Raw genomic sequence first — 21,084 nt, 5'->3', positions numbered from 1 at the left:
TGAACCAGAATCCTTTGCTCTAAGCTGCCTCAGCCTTGGGAAGAAGAGAGAACATACTAATTAATACATTACTCAGTCCTTCAGCACCTGGGCAAGCCTGGGTGAGGGGCTTCACCTTCCAGGACGTGGCAGGACAGATGCGGTCAGTGAGTTGATGATGGAAGTCCGGGGGCCACAGATTTTGCCCCTGGTCTAGGAGCAGCAGCAGAGGAAAGAGTGGGGCAGAAATTGCCATCCACTGCTCACTGGGAGAAACAGTGAAGGCCGTTCAGGAGAGATCCAGAAATCACACCCAGAACTAGACCTGGAACCCGAGTTACTCGCCGGGCCTCCGAGGAAGCAAGTGGTTGGGAGTTGGACCCTGACTCATCCTGGTGTTCCCGGAACAACTTCAGAACGAGACCACCATGCTTCCCCCTTCAGTTTCCACTGTGATCAATCGCTGCAAAGAAACCTTCCCAATGGCACTCCCCTGCTGACACCAAACTGCACTCTTCCAAGAGGCCCGCCCACAAGGAAGAGTTATGGGTGTTGGGATCAAACCAAAGCCACCCGGGTGGGCAACGGCGTGGCTGGCTCCCGGCAGAGGGAGCAAAGCCGAGAGACGGAGTCCAAGTGGGTGGGGTGGGCAGGAGAGGCGGGTGCTCGGGACCCAGCAGCTCCGTGGAAACAGCTCGGTCCCCCCTCGGGTCCCTCCACTGCGGTGTTCCCAGCCCATCCCACGGCCAATAGGGGCCACGGAGGACACGCGCCGACTCAGTCACTCCTCGGTCCCACGTCTGCCAGCATGCCTGTGTAACCGGGGAGGTGGCTCCCCACCCGTCTCTGTCTTGCAGACAAATGTATTAGAAGAACCTTAGTTTGGGGGTAGGGACACAGAGGCAGGAAGGGAAAAAATCCCCCCGTACGTTCTCCAGCTCTGCCTTCCCACAAATGCAGTACCTAACAGGAGGCACCCTTCATAAATAGAGTTAACTGCTGGCTAAGATTTTCTTTTTTTCTTTTTTCAAATCTGGTGTTTATAATTCCAATTGGTGTAAAATTTCCTGATGGTTAACACATCACATTACTGACACTTTTGAATGAATGACTCATTCCCGAATAATTGACTAGCTTTGTAATTTGGGAAGTAAAATCACATTTACGAGTCCCCCGAGTAGAGGGTCTATATTGTTGTGCATAAAAAGTAGATAAATCATAAAAGCAAAATCTGCAAACACTCCCATTAGCCTTTGTCCTGGCATTAAAGGCAGCGCCTCTTAAAAGTGCACAGCTGCTTAGGCTCAGCAGCGAGCTCTAAAATCAGGCCCTGTTTTATCTTGATGGTAAAATTGCACGTTGGTCACCCTAATCCTGTCGGTGTCCAGGGGGCTAGCCGTGCTCCGAATCCCCCTTTTCCCGCCCCAGTCCCTGTTCCCTTTCCAACCACCCAGGCGGGCCACACCGACTTTGGATGCTCTGTGGCCAAACATGGAACCAAATCAAGAAGAAACACTCTCTAATTAAGCCAGATCCAATTACAAGCAGCATCCACAAATAATAAAGGGGTGCGTTGCCGATTTGGGGTTCAACAAACCCACAGCATGATTGTAATAAGACCTGACAAGGGTATTTTTTTTTTTATTTTTATTTTTTTTTTTTTTTAGTGGCTGAGGGTCAACTATTATTATTTTGTTTTAACTCCACACATGCATGCATTTTTAAGCCCACCTATTTTTAAGGGCAAAAAGTACACGCGGAACCCAAAAGGCAGACTCGAGCCTGCCGGCGGTCTGGTGCCGAACTCTAATTGTATTTTTATGTGCTGGGGATTTGAAATCTAGAAGTCCTGGGATTTTAAGCCTCAGGTCCTTTTCCCACTTTTCCCGAGTACTGTAAATTAGTTTAGTATGCTTGAAAGAACCCCTAATTGTAACTGCTCTTGTTGACATATCAGCTTGAGCCCGCACAGAGCTGGCTCCGGCCCTGTTGCCCTTGGTTTTGTAGTTACAGTGCATTTTAAGGGCCTGACAGGTCCGGTGCTAAGATGTTCTGAATTAGATTTGAATTACAACCGCTAAATGCCCTTGTCAAAGATTGTTAGTCCTGACACTAGCCATGTACCTTCAGCTGACTGTTCTGATGCGAGGCCGACGGCTTAAACAAAGACATGCCCCGAGTTTCATTCCGAATTGTCAAAATGTAATTGAGTTAAAAAGAGCAACTACAGCAGAAGAATTGCAATCTTTGCTGCTTCTTTTCGCTTTGAAATAAATCCAGGGGACAATTTAGCAGCATCACAGGCGCAAAACGAGAAGAGGGCTTTCCACCAAGACGCGGTGTGCCCGCGAAGTAAAACTCCAGACCCAACGCTGTGCTGCAGGGTCAGAACAGCCGAAGCCCTCGCTGACGCTCTGCAGGCCTGGGCTTAGCCCTTCCCCAGAGAAAGAAGTGAAAGCAGCCAGCCAGGCCCGGGCCGCGCCGTCACCCCCAAATGCTGGTCGCAGAAACGAACGAAAGAATTTGAAGATAGACGTATCATGGCCAGAACTATGGGACAGCGGAGTCGGGCGCCCGGCTCGAGTCCCCTGCCTGCTGCCAGACATGTGACAGACCTGACCAGTGACTTGTCTTTTCTGAGCCCCCATCTCCTCACCGGCGGCCATGGGGACAGTCACACCCGCCTCCTAGAATATAATTGGGGTGACTAAAGCACAGTATAAGTAGCTGATACATCTTGTTTTCTTCCTTCAAAAGATGACACACAACAGGGCTCTGCGAAGCTGCCCTGGGAGCTTCCAACCACAACCCACAGAGGGGCAAGGCCAGGAAAGACGGGACCGGGACGCCCAAGTCGAGGAGCGGAGACCGGGGGGCACATACACTGGGAGGCTCTTGGTGCCACACAAGGAGTGGTGGGGAGCGTGGTGCCTGAAGAGCGCCTGCCCCACCTAAAACTCCCCAAATTCCAAGTTCAAGTGCATCAGTGGAAACAAACTGAGCTGCTAGTGGGTTCAGCCAGGGCCAACAGGGCACCTAAAGGCTTCCCATCCTCATTCAGCTAAGGGAAGGCAGGTGGTGAACTGGACGGCAGGCTTCAGATAAATTACACGACACCCAGTTCAATTTGGATTTCAGATAAACAAATACTTTTTTAGTACACGGAAGTCCTAAATATCACACGGGCATATTTTTAAAGTAGTCGTTATTATCTGAATTTAAATTTAATGGGGAGTCTTTTTTTTTTTTTTTCCCCTTCTCCTGCCTAATCCGGCAATTTTTATTTGAAAGAACTTAAAGTTGAGAGTCAAAAAGGACCAGAGGTGACCACCCTTAGTAACACATTTTACCTCCCGGAGCCACGGGTTCCCCAGCAGGAGAATGGTCACGCCAGCCCCGGTTCGCAGGGAGGAGACGGTGGATCAGGGCAGGACTTTGAGATGCCCGAATGTTCACTGCTCTCCTTGCTTCATACCTGGCCAGTGCCATCAAAATGCAAATGAAAGAGGCCGGCTCACCCGGGAGGGAGAAGTCCCACCCCCCTTGCTAAGGAAAGACTCAGCGTCCCATGCATTTCTTAGCAGGGATGGAAATAGCAAGTTATCGAGTTGCACAGTCGGATTCTTGGACTTGGAACAATGAACACAAATCCGGGCCGCTTAGCATGAAAAAAAAAAGAATTCCCCGGAGAAGACGTTCCAGGGGCTTGTTTGGGGGATCCCCATCCAGGGGCAAGGGGTGCCTGATGAAAGATGAGGTTCTCAGCCTGCATCTGGAAAGACCATTTTGTGCTTCATTAGGGAGCGCGCACGGCTCCCGGGAACCCTGGCCCTTGCGAGAGTGGACGTCCGAGAAGACGGACAGAGAGACAGAGCAGGTAGCAGACGGACAGGGAATTGGCGAGAGAGAGCTGCGGGTTTTCACTTGGCCGTAAACTTTGACCCGAGGACTAGGAGCAGCTGCCCTTTTTCTTCTGCTCGGCACAAAAATCCCCTCCATGCTTTAAAATAAACAAATGAGAGGAAAAATAATGTTTGTGGGTCGTGCATAAAACCAAAAGCAAAATATCCTCTTTTTAAAAAAGCGGAGAGGGGGAGCTGAAATGATGACATATGTGACTGAAATTACCTACTGGCACACGCTGATGGATAAACAGGCTTTTACCAAAGCAAGTTACCTCGCAGTTAGGAAGGAGAAGACCCAGAATGTCCAAGAAGAGGCCCTTGTCTCCAGGCCCATCCGCTCCAGCATTTAAGCCTCATGTTGGGGGCCGTTAGGTCTAGGAGACACCCCGCCGCCGATTCGGGTGTTAATTTCTGATTCCATTAAGGAGGCCATGCGCTCCGAGCAGCCCCCACCTCCCTTCCACCGGCCTGATTCGGATGCGAGTCCCAGCCCCGGAGTTCAAGCTGCTGCCGCTTAAGAAGGCTTATTTTGACACAGTAATTACAGGGCTCGAACGATGCTTTACATTAGAGTATAAAACACTCATTAAATTAAAATTCTTCCATGAAATCATGAAAATAAACAGTCTGTCCAAACTGGCATCAACAAATTCACAGGCGCCTCTGCGTTTTCTCAGGCCGGCCAGCTACAGGCCGCATTTAACCGCGAAGTGTGAACGGCTCGCATTCCTTTGAAGGCGCATTCTGCTTCTTTTTAAGATTATTGCTTTAATTGTTTTTACAACTTGTAAGATTTTAAAGCTATTAAGCTTCAAAGTTGGGGGGTGGGAGAGCTTGAAATGGGGACCCTTTGTACACGGCCCAGCTTGCGGGTGGGGGGACAGGTTACCACTCTCAGCCCCCAGACCCTTCTGGGACAATTAAAATTCAGGGGACAAGTGGGGATGGGCAATTTTTCCATGACCCCTTAAGGGATAGAAAATAAACCTCGCATCAAAGGTTGTAGACGGGAGAGCAGGGAGCAAGGAGGTGGGGCCGGCTCGGTTTCAGGGAAGAGCAGGGGCCTCAGAACCAGCCAACCTGGGCATGAACTTGGCAGCTGCCTCCCCTGAGCTCACTTCCCCTGTGTATGGAGAAGGGTAAGTAAGCGCAGTGGATTCTCTTTATTCATGGTCCTTATGTTCTATAAAGTTCCCGAGCACGTGGGATTAGCCTACGCTGAGCCACCGCTCCCCGGAGAAATGCAGAGCTAGGCTGTGAGTCTCTGGCCACAACGTTTTCTCTGCTGACCAAGACATAAGCGTGTCTGATGTGTGTTTCTGTTTAAGTACCTTGTTTAGTACATATTGCTGATGCATGAACATTGAACCCATGGCCAACCGGGTAACTTGCGCCCGAATGAACACTTGCTTTCTGGAAAGGTGCACGGCAGCCTTCGTCAGCTAGCGTAGCCATCACACACTTCGGGGGGCATTACGACAGGGACCTCACCAATAAAAAGCACAAAAATGCAAAAGATACGCCACGGACTACTGCAGGGCTCTTGTGTTTAGTAAGTGCAGGGAAACTAGGGGCAGAGCATCGGCGTGTTGATCTCAGGTGGAAACGGCGCATCCGGAGACTACATTTCCACGGCCCTGTGCACATGTGTAAAACGGGGTTACAGATAAATTTCAGCGAGGAGCAACTTCACAAAAACGGCATCCAAGAACAACGAGGGTCGGCTGTGCCTTACAGGCATGAAAAGGCAGGTGTTTAAAAATAATAATAAAACAAAATTGAACGCAGCCACTGTGCCTTCCAAGCAGGGGTTGGGGAAGGGAGTGGAGATGACAGGTGTCGCAGTGTCGGTTTGTATCAGGGAAGGAAAAACTTCAGTCCTGCTCCCTGCCACTTACTGAGACAGGAGGAACCAAGGTCGTGACAAAAAGTCTGATTAAGTCACAGCAAAGATGAATTTGAAGCTATACGCTCAGCTGTGGTACCAGGGCTGGACCCCCCCCTCCTGTCTTCAAGCTCCCACATCGGTCTTTCTTGGGGTGTTTTGGGGAACTTCAGATAGAGGGAGGGACTGGGGAGAAGGGGCCAGAACGCAGGAGGTGCGACAAAGGTACCATGAGAAATCCTGTGGAGGCAGAGCTTAGAGTCCAAGGAGACGGGAGAAATGGACACCCCCCCCCCCCACGATTCCCCAGAGAAAGGGGGCGGAGGGTGCTGCTGAGAGCCCCATCACGTCGGGGGGGGGGGATTCGAGCTATTCTCCTTTAACTACTAAAAGGAAAGGTGACCCCAAAGGCAATACTTGGGAACATCCAGGAGGCTAAGAGGGTGGCCATGAAGATTCAAAATAATTTATCCAAAGTACCCAGAACATAATGGGGCTCAAAAACCAGTAATTTGTTTGTGCAATTGTCACAAATAAAATGTATTATCTTTTACCTCCATTTCTTCCCTGTGCTTCTCACTACGCGATGACTCCTCAGAACGGAAACTCTCTTAGTCATTTCTGGATGCCCTGGGGTCCAGACTAGGCCTGGACCCAACGGACGCTCAGGAGACACTGGCCACAAGCAGAAAATGAGCGTGGATTCATGACGACCATCGCCTGCCATCTGAAGGGAAGTCTTGCTTTGATGGGAAGAAACTTGCAGGGCCACAATCTGGAATATATGCCCGGTGTCTTCTAAGCTAGTACCACAACATAACCTAGACTCCCCTCTGGCCCAGGGCTCTCTAGGCTGGGCTGCGAGACGCTCCAGGACGCCTCAGAGGGCACCGCACAGACTCTCGGGAGAGGGGGGAGGTCGAGCAGAGGGAGGCCAAGCAGGCCAAGCAGCGAAGCTTTATTAAAGTTAATTAGATTATTCACCAGGATGACAAAGTAGATACTATTCAACAAAAAAGAGCTCTTGGCTTAAAAAATAATAATAAAACAGCTACTTGTACACTGTTGATACCCAATTACTTAATACTAGAGAGAAGAAACAGGAGATGCAGAAAGTGAAAGTGACTTGACCAAGGTCACAAAGGGACAGACTCGAGCCTGGAAGCCAGGTTCCACCACACCACAGACGGTCCTCAAGGAGTACATCCATTTACATGTGAATTTCTTGTATTGGTCAGGGCGAGCTCGGTCAGGCTGCAGTAACAAACACTCCCCACAATCTCAGTAGCTTAACACAAAACCTACTTGCTCACTCACATGCTCCGATGCAGGGCTGGTGGCCCTCCAGGGCAGTCAGCCACGGGATTCAGGGTGCTACCCTTGCGTGGCTCCCATCTCAGCAGCGGTCCTCCTCCCAAATCACCTCAGCCCAGGGTGGGAGGCGGGAGACCCGGCCACAGGGGAGACCCGACCACAGGGGAGACCCGACCACGGGGAGCCCCTCCCGCCGCGGCCTGGAACAGCGGGCAGCCCGTCCGCTCCCGCCTCCTGGCCCGGGCCCGGCCACGGCCCTGCCTGTGCGGGGCTGGGAAGCGCAAAGAGCCGGACACAGCTGCTCATTCTGACCAGCTGCGGGTTTTTACTCCCTCCCAAGGGGAGGAGAAAAACCTGGGCCCCGGAGTCAACAACCCTGAGTTCAAGTCCTGGTTCCACTGGAGGCGACACGTGGGCTCTGGCAGGTCAGCAGGACGCCTGGGGCCGCGTCTCTCTCAGAGGCGGGTGTGTTAGTGACACCTGCCTCCTCTCAGGAATATTCCGAGGTTCAAAGGAGCTGAGGCATGTGAAGCTGATTTGAAAATTATAATGTCGTCTGCAAGCATTATTTATTTGAATTGTTACCCAAAGGTTAGGCCCTTGTCAGAGCTAAGCCAGAAGAGTGTTAAGCCCAATTAAACCACATAATTAACTCTCAAATGAGTTTGCACTTGGCAAAAAGAACCAGTGCAGAGCAGAGCAGGAAAGAAATCCCCACTCCTGGGGGCGCCCCAGAAGGATCCAGGGTTGTCGTCCCCCAGCCCTGAAAAGGGCCTCGAAGACCCTCCCTCCCGCTTCTCACGGTGCAGAGGAGGAGACTGGGGCCGTCGTGAAAACCCCGTCATTGGGAATATAAATCCCATCGTGCACTCGGGAGGATGACATTAACTCCACTTTTAAAATAACCACTGTGGGCCTTGCCGATCTTGTCCATCCTGGAGCTGTCAGCAAAGTGCCACTCCGGTGGAAAAACAAAACACCGATGCTCTTCAGGGCTGTTGAGCATAAAATGAAACAGGCGCGTGTGTCCCTTGTTGGTCTGGACATGAAGCTGAACAAAGTTTTTGAATAGAGTTATGTCCATAGTAACATGTCAGAAACCTTTGACCCAATAATTTCATATTGAGGAATCTATTTAAAGCATATACAAAGTTATGCACAGAGATGATGGCTATAACATTTACTGTAATAGTGAAAAATGTTAAACTCTTTAAAGATTAAGTGGTAGAAGGTTATGTGGCCATGAAAAGTAATAACAATAAAGAGTTTGTAATGAAATGAGAACATGTTTCTCATAAAGTGTTAAGGAAAAACAGCACTTAATTACTTTCTTCCATTTTAATGAGACGCTACTATGTGCCAGGCTAGGAGCCGAGATAAAAGCATTCATTTGTTTTCTTATTTAGTCATTCAACAAAGATTTATTGATGGCCCAGGATGTGCCAGACGACCTGCTGGGTCTGGGATGTAACATCACCATGAGTGTACTTGTCCATTCATTGAATGTGTGTTTGTTGAAGGCTTCCCAGCCAGGCAATGTAATGGGCACTAGGAAGAAATTGTCTGTTAGTATGCAAATAATACCAACGTGGAAAAAAGACTGGAAGGAAACCACACTAAAATGTCCTTAGTGATTAACTCTAGGATTGGGATTCTGGATGATTTTTATTTTTTTCCCCTTCTATTGTCCAAATTTTCTGCATGGACACTTATTGCTCTTGAAATCAGAAAAAAGAAAAAAAAAATGGTGAACAGAAGGGAAATGTTAAAACCAGAAGTGGGGCATAGCTGCGAACACAAGTTTGAAGAGAACCTACTGCAGGGGCCAGTGCCCTCAGATGCACACACTCTCCCCTTCTGACCCCGACAGCATTTGCTTTCTGAGTGAAGGGGGTTCACCTCTCCCTCCCCGATGCAGCGAGCTTTCTCTTAGAAACAGAAAGACCGTGGAACTTCCAGTTAGATAGATCCGGATTTGGGTCCTAGCTCTGAGACATAATAATCAGAAAACCTGGAAAAAGTGTTTCAGCTCTCCGGTCCTGCTTCCTGATCTGTAAAATGGGGCAATAGACTCCACCCCACCTCGTTAGCTGTCCATGAGGGGTAGGGGGTGTGCTATACGTAAGGCCCCTGGTGCATATCCGAGAGATGTTTAGGACACGTCACTTCCCCCCTTGAAACGCCTCCGCTCTGGGAAACACAGGAATTCTGATACGATATTCTAAAATACTTCAGGAATGACAGACTGATGGGAACTATTCCAAGAGTCCAGAAATAGGGCCCGGGGCTAATGCCCCATCTCCATGATGTCCATAGTGGCCAGGGTCCTTCTCTCTACCAGCCCAAGGGGTGTCCTCCACCCTCCTGGTCTCCAAATCACTCCTTTTTAAACCAGAAAAGCAACAGTTTTCCCAGTGACCTGACATTCAGGCTGCGGTTTGCTTCTCATTGAGGCCAAGGGCTAGGCCAGCTGCAAGGGAATCTGGGAAAGTAATTTTAACATTGACCAGGATCTGAGGTGCTGTTTATAGGGATGAAGGGGTATTGTGTAGACAACTGTGTCTGCTGCGGTTTAATACCCTTTACCAGGAATGTTCCTCCGGGACTCGGTCCTAAAGAAATAATCCAAAGAGACTTGATGCATAAAAGTCTTTATTGCCGAATTGCTTTTAATAGTAAAAAGTTGAAGGCAACTCAGGTATCTCCAAAAAGAAGACATCAGTTAATCAAGTTGTAAGTACATTCACTCAATAAAATATTATGCAGCGACTAAAATTATTCTTAAGGAGACTAGGAGGCAACATGGGAAAATGTTTATGCTATTACGTTAAGTGAAAAAGCAGAATATAACATCACGTCTGTTCATGGCTAAAACTATGTAAAGTATGTGTGCATATGGAAAAATACTGGAAGGGCTGCACACAACGATAGCAGCTCTGAGGGGGTGGTCGTGTCGGGTAGGAACAATTTTCTTTATTTCTGAATGTTCCACGATGCTGTTAGATTAGTTTTTCCAATAAAAAGAAGAAGAAGAAAAAAGCTATACATAAAAAATGAAATTATCCCCAAAGCCGAGCAGAAAATACAATCAAATATTTGTCAGGCTCCTGGAGAAGTAGTTATTTTCTAAGCTTTGAAGCCAAAGAGAAAATTGCGAAGGAAAAGGCACGCAAGTCAGATGAAACAAAGTATAAACATCAGGCCAAATGCAATCTTTAACCAATACGCTTCAGTTCGCGAAAGAAATCGTTTTCACAGGACACAGACGGCTGGCAGTGTGATTGTGACCCAGGGCTTGTTGGCAGGTGGAACTCGCATATGACCTTTTTGGAGGGCAGCTTGGCAACATAACTCAAGAGCAGTAAGTAAGATCCCAGGTTTTGGCCTGGTCTGACCACCCTGGAGACAGTATTTGGTGAAGACGCAATTTAGTGGATCAAGCTACGTGCAGAGAGATGTTCCTTGCGGTGCTGCCGACAGACACAGAGCTTGTAAATGCCCCGCGCTGTGCCAGTCGGCCTGCTCCCCAGAATCCCCCCGGCCTTTGGGTATGAAGGCCATGCCTTAAACTGGAAACGTGGTTTGCTATAATAATAGATATTATAGAGTAAAACTGACAGGGCTGCAAAGGCAACTCACTCAACATGCATTTATTGAGCACCTGCTGTGTACCAGGTGCCGGTGATCAGTGCAGGACTCTGGGAGGGCGCTTGAGGGAGGACCTTTGAGCTTAACCTATGTCTGATGGGTAAAAGGGGGCTGTGTGCATGTGTGTGCATGAGCGTGTGTGAGGAATGTGAGGCGAGATGCGTGTGGTGTGGAGGGTGGTGTGTCCACGGGCTGCCTGGGAACGTGCGAGGTAGGAATACGGGTGATTTCTTTCTCCGCTCAGAGTTTTCTTACCGTTGTTATATTGCTTTGAAAATAAAAATGTAAGCTTCCAGAATAAAATAATTTTGTTCTTGTTTTCCAAGCACAAGAAACCAAGAAAGGGTATGTGTCTGAATCATTAAAAAATGTGCTCTTCATTCCAAAAGCTGGACGTTTAGACAGTTGGGAGCGTAGGCTGAGCCACCACCATGTGGAAAATGTGACTAGTGCTCCTGAGGAACTGAATCTTGAATTTTATTGCATTGATTTAAATTCAAAAGCTGAAACAGTTTAAATATTTTCATTAAAACTTTATTATATACGCTACATATTGTTAACATTAATTAAAGCTAATTTTACCTGGTTTTTTTCCTTTTTTATTGAGGCTACCAAAAATTATGAAACTACATGTGTACTTTCCATTGCATTTCTGTTGGACAGTGTGTTCTGCATGTCAATCTTTTCTCCATTACTTTCTACAAACATCTGTTCTGGTTTGGGCTTGTCTTTCCTCTTTCGTGGACTCCTTCAGTCATCAGAACTTCTATATCTCTATGGCTGTTAGTTAGGGGCAGATTCTTAAAGATGCTCCCAACACCTCAGTGTTTTTTTTTTTAAATCCACACCCAAGGACATGCTTAGAGAGAGGAAGGGGGAGAGAGGGAGAGAGAGAAACATCAATGTGCGAGAGAAGCACTGACAGCTTGTCTTCTGTACGCTCTCCAACTGCAGAGCAAACCCAGCACCCAGGCGTGTGCCCTGACCGGGACTGAGCCAGCAGCCCTTCCGAGCACGCGATGACACCCAACCCACCGAGCCGCTCTAGTCGGGCTGCTTCGGTGCCTTGCTCTGTGCTCAGCAACCTTTCTGCAGTGAAAAGGGAGAGATGTGTCTCCACCTGTCTGCAGATGTCGTCTCCCGGAGAAGAAGGGTCTAGGACCATAAAGGTCCTTGGGCAGAAAGCCGAGGGCCTGGGGGCCGAAGGGTCCCAGTTGTCAAGGGAAAGCGAGTTCCTGGCAGCTCTGCAGCCTGTTTCTGGTGTCTTCCCTCCTCTCCTGGCTTTGGTGGCCTGAGCAGTCCTGGGAGCCTGCCTCCCCTTCCTCGGGAGCAAAGCTAGAGTAGGCCGGCCACCACCGAGCCGGGCGGGGACACCCCGCGTCGGGGCCCACAGCGTCGCGCTGGAAATCCAGCCTGCTGTCCCCCGTGGCAGGAAGCCTGGGTGCGGGCTCCCGAGGCAGGGCTGATGCAACCACGGTGGTTGGGAGCATTTCTGGGACACCTCCGTCCCATCAGAGTCCCCAGTTACGGCTGCGGGCCGTCGGAAGCCGTTCCAGGAGATGGGCCGCTCGGCCATCGCTCCGTTTTATCTCAAGATGCGGGTCCGGAGGCTGATCTGCCAGCCTTGTGGAGTTACGGCCGACGCGGTGCTTTTCCATCCGTGTAAGACAAACCTGAAGCACACACGCGCAGGTGTTCTGTCTGGAATCTGGACACGCACAGACCGCAGCGACTCCAAGAGGACTAGTCTACACTCCTGACCATTTCACAACCCGGGCTGTGCATCTCAGGCTGTCTGGGGGGGGGGGGGGGGCGCTGTGTCCATATTCCGGCAATTTCCTGGGCACGTCCGTGACGTGTCAGGGGGGTTGTCCCTACTTCAGCCACACACATTGGTGGAAGGTGGGCAGACGGGGGGACAGCCACCTCGCCCAATCCGTGCCATAACTATGCCACTCGGGTCTCGTGAGTTGACTTGGCACATACACAGTGTCCCCCTCGAACCCAGGACCTTATTTTTTCTTCCTTTTCTGCAACCTTGAAGGATTCACAAATGTGAGAAATGGGGCCTGGGAGCAGGGTCACGTACCCAGCACTTCCCACTCCTATTCCAAACTTGGGATTCCTATGATGCTAATTAGTGGGCTTCAAAACAAAGCAAAATGAAAGTGCTTATTAAACTTTCCCAAGAGTTTTAGCCCTTTTCTGCAGGACTTCTCAGGACCTTTACTATACCAAGGCGCCTTGTGAATTTCTAAGAGGGAGATCTAGGATGTAGCACTTCCCAAACGAAGAGCCACAAAGCCCCTCTGGGGCAGGTGCCGTGGACACTGGTTGTTTTTTGCTTGCCGGCACCCTTCCCTCTTCTTCCAGTAACAGAGTCTTCTTGTTTCTACGGCCGTTTAAAAGGGGCTGAGTCTGAAACTTGCCCATAAGCCTCATCACAAGGGTAGAAGGTGAGTCAAGCCTGGCCCAAAAGAGTTCTCCCTGCTTGTGAGGTCCTCTTTGGGTCAGGGTTGCCGAGCTGATAGGAGGTAGGGTTTGAAGCCGAGAGATATGTCCCAGGAACATGGTGAGAGTCTTTGGATCCAGCCATGCCTGAAGCCATCTCTTCCCTAGACTTGGGATTGCATTTCATTCCAAGGAGCAGGGAGAGCTGGCTGATCCAGGGAGTATCCTACGGGACAATACTGAACACACGTCAGGGAATGCCTGTGATGGTCACGATGCTTCCAGCTGCAGAGAACAGAACAGAAACCTCCAGCTCAGCGTGGCTTCAGGAGTAAAGGCCAGGGATTCCCTCATCCAAACACAAATCCCCGTGGGGGTGGCCCCTGGGTTGGTGAGTTTAGCTGCTCCATGATGTCTCGAGGAGCCGGCTCCTTCCCGGTTGCCACCCAGGATGGGGTCCCTTAAGGAGCCCTTCACCTTTCCAGGCCTCGGCTTTCTCCCTTACAGAACGGAAGGAAGAGCCACAGTGACTGTTCCTCCCGTACAGTGATGTCCATGCGCCCGTGTATTGTCACCATGGCCTCAGCCAGGATGTCTCCCACGCTCATCACACATGTCCAACCAGAACTCCTAGTTTCCTCCCCAAAAACAATGCGGCTCTATCTCCCCCCTCAGTATGTGGCATGAAATTTTCAGGCCAAAATCTCGGAGTTGCCTGACCTCCCTGCTTTCCCTCACCACCCACACCCACCCCATTCCTGGGATGCATCGCGCCTGCCGTGGTGTGCGATCCCTCTGTGTCTGACTAGACTGGTTAGCAATTATTTTGTTGAGAATTTTTCATCAGTGTTCCTAAGAGATCTTAGTCTGTAGTTTCTTTGTAATGTGTGTTTATTTGGTGTCACGGTGATGGTGGACTTACAGAGTAAATTGAAAAGTGCTCCCGCCTCTTTTTTGGGGAAGAATTGGTACCGATTCTTCTTTAAATGTTTGGTTGTTTTTTTTCTTTGTGGTACGTTTTTAAATGACTAATTCAGCATCTTTAGTTGGTAGAGATCTATTCGGGTTCTCTGTTTCCTCTCGACTCAGTTTCGGTAGGTGGTGTGCTTCTAGCAATTTGTCTGTCCCACCTGTTATCTAACCTGTTGAGCGTAGTCATGCAGAGGAGTCCCTTGCAATCCTTTTTGTATCTGTAGAGTCCGTTGTGATGCCTCCCCTTTCATTCCTGATTTTAGCCATGTGAGTGTGAGTCTTTCTCTTCTGTTGGTCAGTCCAGCTACAGGTGTGTCAATTCGGTTGGTCTTTTCCAAGACCCAACTTCTGGTTGCCTTGACATTTCCCTGTCGTTGGTCTAGCCTCTGTTTTATTTATTTCCTCTCTAAATATTTAGTATTTCCTTCCTTCTGCTCGCTTCAGGTTGAGTTTGCTCTTTTCCGCTTCCAGTCAGTTAAGATGGAAGATTAGGTTATTGGTTTGAGATCTTTCTTCTTTCTCAACATAGACATTCACACTGAAGTTTCCACCTGAGCACGACTTCAGCGCATCCCACGTGCTTCAATACGTTGTATCCTCACTTTCATTTGTCCCACAATAGTCTCATTTTCCTTGGGATCGGCTATTTAGGAATAGGTTAATTTCCACCTATTTGTGAATTCCCCAATTTCCTTCTGTTATTGATTTCTAATGCCATTCCATTCTAGCCAGAGAACAGACGTGGTTCCAACCGTTTTGAAATTTATGGAAGCATGAGCTGTCCTAGAGAATAGCCATGTGCACGGGGAAAGTGACTGTGCTCCTGCTGTTAGGCAGACTGCTCGACGGGCGTCTGCTAGCTTCTTGGTTTATCACGTTGTTCAGGACGCCGACGTTCACGTTGTTCTCCTGTCCCTGGAGTTTCCACCTTATGAACAAGCTGGCGACTGGGGTGCCAGTCACCCTGGCTGCCTCCCTGGGGTGAGCTCCCGCTCCGCCTGCGGGGCTAACTGGAGGAAGACAGGCCCAGGCCCCTCGGCCACTCCTGCCTGGAGCAGATCCTCTGCGGCACAGAGCTGGGGGTGATAGATCCTGGTGCTCGTCCCCCCTGAGGAGGAGCTGCAGCTGCAGCCGGGAGCTGGGGGAGAGGGTCCTGTGGCCCTGGCTGCACTCGCCCGGAGCGGAGCTTCTGTCGTGCTGAGCTGGGTGGCGACGACGGAGCTGAATGGATATGTGTTGCCACAGATTTAATAGATGTTCTTGAGTAAATGTTTCTTCACTTGCTGTGTGTCCTTACAACAGTCTCCGGAGACTTTAATCGTTGCTTTTTAATATTTTTACCAGTTCTGACTATTTCATTGTCAAGGGGATTTGCAGAGCTCCGGACCCCACCAGAAGCTGCTGCTTCTCCTCATGATTTTTGCAGCCGCCTCATGACTGGGCTCCCCATTTGCAACCTAATTTCCCTGCAGCACTCTCCACCAGCAGCCAGGGTGGCTCTCAAAACACCTAAGTCAGATCATGCCATTCCCTTGCTTATGATTTTCTAAAGGCTCCCCATTAATTTTAGAATATAAATGGCCTACTGACCCCAGAATGTTCCAGCCACTGTTTACCCCTCTAACCTCACGACCCATCCCATCTCTCATTCTGGCCAGAAGAGCTTTCTCCCCGACCTCAGGCTCTTTCCCGCCTCAGGCTTTGCACTGCTGCTTCCCGCTGCCAGGGACACAATTCCCTCCTCCGTCCCATCACCGCCTGCCTCTCATTACTCAGACCGCAGCTGAGACATTTCCTCCCAAAGAGGTGACCGTCCACTGCATCCCGGCTGCCCTCCCCCCACCCAGAGCTCCACGTCACTTCCCTCCATCCTGCTGCGTTTTCCCCAGAGCTCCTCTCACGCCCTCACCTTGCCTCATCCATGTCCTGCTCGGGCTCCTACCATCAGGCTCCTGCAGGGCGTATCGGAGCCTGGCCGCCTGTCTCTCGCTGCTTCTCCAGTACTCGGCACAGTGCTGGGCCCCCTGGAGGGGCTTAACCAACGGGCAAATTCAGCCCTGAATTTTCTGCTCCTTCCAGGCTGTTTGACAAATGTGTTGGTTAATTTTATGTGTCACCCTGGCTAGGCTCTGGTACCCACTTGTTTAGTCAAACACCAGTGTTGATGTTGCTGTGAAAGTATTTTTTAGATGTGATTGATATTTAATTGGTAGACTTTGAGCAAAACGAATTACCCTCCACAGTGTGGTGGGCCCTGTGCAATCACTTGACAGCCTTAAGAGCAAACACTGAGGTTTCCTGAGGAGGAGGAATTCTGCCTCTAGATGCCCGTGGACTCAAGATGCAATAGCAACTCCTGCTGGAATTTCCACCTTGCTGGCCTGACTGGCAGGTTTTGGGCTTGCTCCCACAATCAAAGGATCCAATGTCTTAAAATAAATCTCGAGATAGATATAGAGATAGATATAGAGAAAGAGAGAGATGAGATGATAGATAGATAGATAGATGATAGATAGATAGATGATAGATAGATAGATAGATAGATAGATAGATAGATAGATAGATAGATAGATAGATGATAGAGAGAGAGAGAGAGAGAGAGAGAGAGAGAGAGAGAGAGAGAGAGAGATAGATAGATAGATAGATAGATAGATAGATAGATAGATAGATAGATAGATAGATAGAGGATGGATGGGTCGGTAAGATAGCTGATAGATACACACACACATATATACATACATACATACATGTACCTTATTGTGTTTCTCCAGAGAACCTTGACTAACACACTAAGGGTCAGTCTTATTCAGCAGGAGGACTGAGATTCCTTGAAGGCAGGAACCATAATGTACAGCTCCACCCTTGACTCCGTGTCTCCCCAGCACCTAGTGTGACCCGGGGCAGACAAGCTCCTCCCCAAGCCTGGTGACTTTACTGACAAGTCAACGAAGATTGCAGGATCCCCTTGCATAGCTGTGCAAACCTAGGAAAAAGAAAACCTATCTGTGCTCCAGGTTTCCAATCTGTTTCCTTTAAATGCAGTGAATTTATATTATTCAGGAGCCTCTTAAAGAGAGCAGGGTTTATCCCACTGAAATTGAGTCTGTAAATGCAAAACATTAAAAAAAGAACCAATTGGTATTTGATATTCCTATATTTCAATATTCTTTTGATATTCCAATATGAAACTTAAACTGCTGGGGTTTTATGCATTCTTCGTTTCTCCTTTGATTTGCACAACTCTTTGCTTTGAATATGTTTGCTTTAATCACTGGGCCACGGAGCAGGAGGGACGTGCATCTTGTTTGGGGAAGGGTTGGGGGTGCAGCCATCTGGGCCCAGAAAATGCCTGCCTCCTGCAAGTCGCTGGATCTTCCTGCTGGAACCCGGCTGGAGGGGATTGCCAGGCCCACGGGGAGGGGCGGCTCCCCTGGCCTTGCTCCAAGGGGGACACTTGAGCCCCTACCTTACAGTTCAAAGGCAGAAAAGCAGAAAGAACAGCTGCAGCAGAGCCCCTGGCAGGTGCCAGGACCAGGGACAAGTTCCCAGGACATCTGATTGGCAGCTGATCTGGAAGGCAATTGTGCTGAGTGCCTACAGCCGGGTTCCCCACAGGGGAGGGGGGCAGGGTGGGAAGATTGGTGAGTCTGTTACGTTAGGCAGCCCAGTCCAAAGAGAAAACATGACTTTGATGATCACAGTGATGATGACAGTGACAATGTCAGTGATGGGCCTGGGTAACGATACAGCTGCAATGACCTATGTCTATTAAGCACTTACTATACACCAGGTGTGGTGCTAAGCTCTGGAAATGGATGGTCTTGTTTTACCCCCAAAATAACTGCCTCCAATTCGCATTCCCCAAAAGCAGACCTGGGGACCAGGTCTTGGAAGCAGTTGTTTACTTGGAGGCTGTCCCGGGAAGAGCAAGGAAACGATGGAGGAACGGAGTGGGCAGGAGAGGCTCTAGCAACCTAGTCCCTCTGCAGGCACCGGGGCTCCGCCTGGCTGGGGACCCTGGGAAATTATGGAAAGGGCCTCAGGATCGTCCCATCGGAGGGTTGGAGGCCGGTGCGTTTGCCCACTGACCCCCTGCCCCATCTGGGAAAAGGAGCTGGGGACCACAGAGCAGAGGCCCCCCACCTGAGAGTCAGGCCCCCACACTCCTGAGCACAGGCCACTCTCAGAGGGGCCCCAAGGGGCTTGACGGGCCCGCATGAGGAAAGGAGGCCCGGAGCTGCCCCAAAGGGGGTGACAAGGGAAGAGCAGGATTTGGGACCCGGAGCCCTGACTTCCAGTCCTGGCTCCACCACATAACCCATCACTTAACCAGCCGCCTGCCCAACTTTCTTCTCACCAAGCCGACCCCCAGCTCCCTCTTCTCCACACCAAAGTGTCTGCAGGCCTGTCACCATCTCACCCACACTGTCCTGCTCAGGGTGCCTCTGGGTGCAGGGGACAGAACCAACACAAACTAATTTGGGCAAAGAGAAGGTTAGTAAGTGTCTGTAAAGGATCCAAGGGTGGCTTCCGCCCTGGGCACAAGCTGACCAGGGGGTACCAGGGAGGCACATGCCCCTCTGGACCCTGCTCCCTCCTGTGTGGTTCACTCCATGCATCTCTGGGCTCTCAGTGCAGCTCAGGGCACAGGCTCCTTCTGGAAAGTTCCAGCCAAAGGCTGCCATTGGCCACTCTGGGTCGTGTGCCCATCCCTGTGCCATGGCGTGGCCAGAAGCAGGCTGGCTTCTGCTTGGCCAGGTCTGGCTCACTTCTGGGGTCTCTGGTAGGGTCAGCCCAGGCCGAACCTACATACTGGGCCCGGAGAGGGGCGAGTCCCCAAAGAAACGCAGGCTGCTGATGCCAGGAGGACGAATGTGTGCAATAGAGAGGGACACTGGTGCTCCGTGGGTGAAACGGTGCGGCTTTCAGGGGACACCCAGCCCTCGCCCTTCCCCGGGGAGGAGAGTGCGCTGTGGAGGGGCGTGTGCGTGTGTGTGTTTGTACAAGTGTATGTGTCTGTGTGTGTCTGTGTGTTTGTACATGTGTGTGTTTGTACATGCATGTGTGCATGTGTGTGTGAGCACTCGGTTGCCTGTGGGACTGTCCCTGGGACCATGTGTGTGGGAGCGTGTACAACTGTGGGCTCAGTGTGGGGTGTGAATGGGCACCGGGAGTGGGATGCAGCCTGGGGGTGGCGGGAGTGAGGGAGCAGGGCCCGGGGGACTTGAGAGTGGGAGGGTGTGCGTGTGACAGCGAGTGCCCATGCGGTGGGGCCTCTCCCACCAGGAGGACACCCACAGGAGGCCCTGCTGCTGCCCCCACTTTCCCTGGGGCCTCCAGAAGGTCTGGGGAGAGGGAGCAGCAAGTGGAGCCAACATGGGGACAACAGGCCACCCAGTGCCCCCCATTAGCCAGGCCAGATGGGCCACACTGCCCAAGGCTGCATCTGTGAAGCCCCTGGGCCATGGTGGCCGAGGGTCCCCCGGATGGAGCGTGGCCGAGCTCGGGGAGCAGACCCGGTGTCATCTCCAGAGCAGCGCCCCTGCGAGGGAAATGGGTCGTCACACGTCCCATCCCGGGAGAGGGACCGCAGAGCAGCTGCCCAGGGTGGGCCTCAGGCCCGGCCCGGTCAGCTAGGGCCCCCTCTTCGCTGCACCCGAGCCGCTCGCGTCCCCGGGAGAGCCAGCTCGGCCGGGACCCGCCGCCGGCTGGACATTCATCCTTCGCGTCTCTCTAAACAGAGCCTGCCGCGCCCACGGGCCCGCGAGTGTTTACAGGACAGAAGGGAAATCAAACAAACACTGCAGGAAAGGAATGCGGCTCGGCTGGGCAGGGGTCCCCGAGCCTCTGGCCTCCCGGAGCGTTAGGAACAAGGGGTGGGCATGGGGGCGGGGGACACTCGCGCTCCCAGGAGGGGTGCTGCCCGTGGGCGCGCCTGTCAGGACACCCGGCCACGCAGGGAGGGGGCGGGTGCTGGGGCAGTGGTCTCGGGAACAAACCGCACCCTGCTTTTCAGAGCCCTGGCCCAGCACCCTAAATACGAGAGGGCGACAGGCAGGGAGTGCGAGCAGCCGCGGTGTTTGTTGGTCAGTTTGCCCTGCCGGGCTCAGGAGCCTAAAGGGATGTAGGCAGCATGGAGTGGGACATAAAAGGACATGGAGAGGCCAGCCCAAGGGCAATGCATGGAGCCTGGAGTCAGACCAGCGAGAATGACGAGGCTGAGGCCCCGGCCCCTGGGCGTGGTGGACGGCAGGCTGAGCTAGCACCTTCCAGGGAGCCCACCTTCCTCTGAGGTGGTTTCACCAAGAACCACAGTATGTGACACAGATGGAACCGGGGCTGCTCCGGGTGGAGGAGGGGAGCTTTCAGGAGCCCGAGCCCCACCTGTCCATTGCCCCCACCCCTACAGCTGCCCTGAGCCACCTCCGTCAGTCCCGGTGGGATGCCACGTGCCACATAGTGTCCGCATCGCATCCTGATAGCAGAGAATTAGCTTTTCCAAGGCTGCCTCCTTGTCCTGTGAGTCTCCTTGTGTCGCCAGGCGCCTCTCCATCCCACGAGATGGGCCCTGTGCCACCCGCGTGTCACAGAGGAGCTGTGGACATGCCTGGCACTGCCACCTCTCTAAAGGGCTGTCCTTCGGAAAAGGGAGGGCCCAGTCCACTCTCTCCCCAAACCACAGACTGAGAGCTGGGGGGAGCCATTCTTGCGGATGCTGTGTCCACAAATCTGAACCACCCACAGATAAATGGGGTCCCTCGTCACCCGCGGGTCCAGCACCGCTAACCTGCGGCAGCACAGGGGACCGGAGGCCATGGCACCAGGGGTTCCCACCCACCCTGAAACTCTGCACCCAGAGCCCAAAGGGTTTCTCCTTCCAGCACCCTCTGCCTCCCCTTCCTCTCCACACATCCTGACACCCGGGCAGGG

The sequence above is a fragment of the Miniopterus natalensis genome, chromosome 1 (genome assembly GCF_054644295.1).
Source record: "Miniopterus natalensis isolate mMinNat1 chromosome 1, mMinNat1.hap1, whole genome shotgun sequence".
Lineage (NCBI taxonomy): Eukaryota > Metazoa > Chordata > Mammalia > Chiroptera > Miniopteridae > Miniopterus > Miniopterus natalensis.
The sequence above is the reverse complement of the archived record's forward strand: the minus strand, read 5'-3'. Positions refer to the sequence as shown.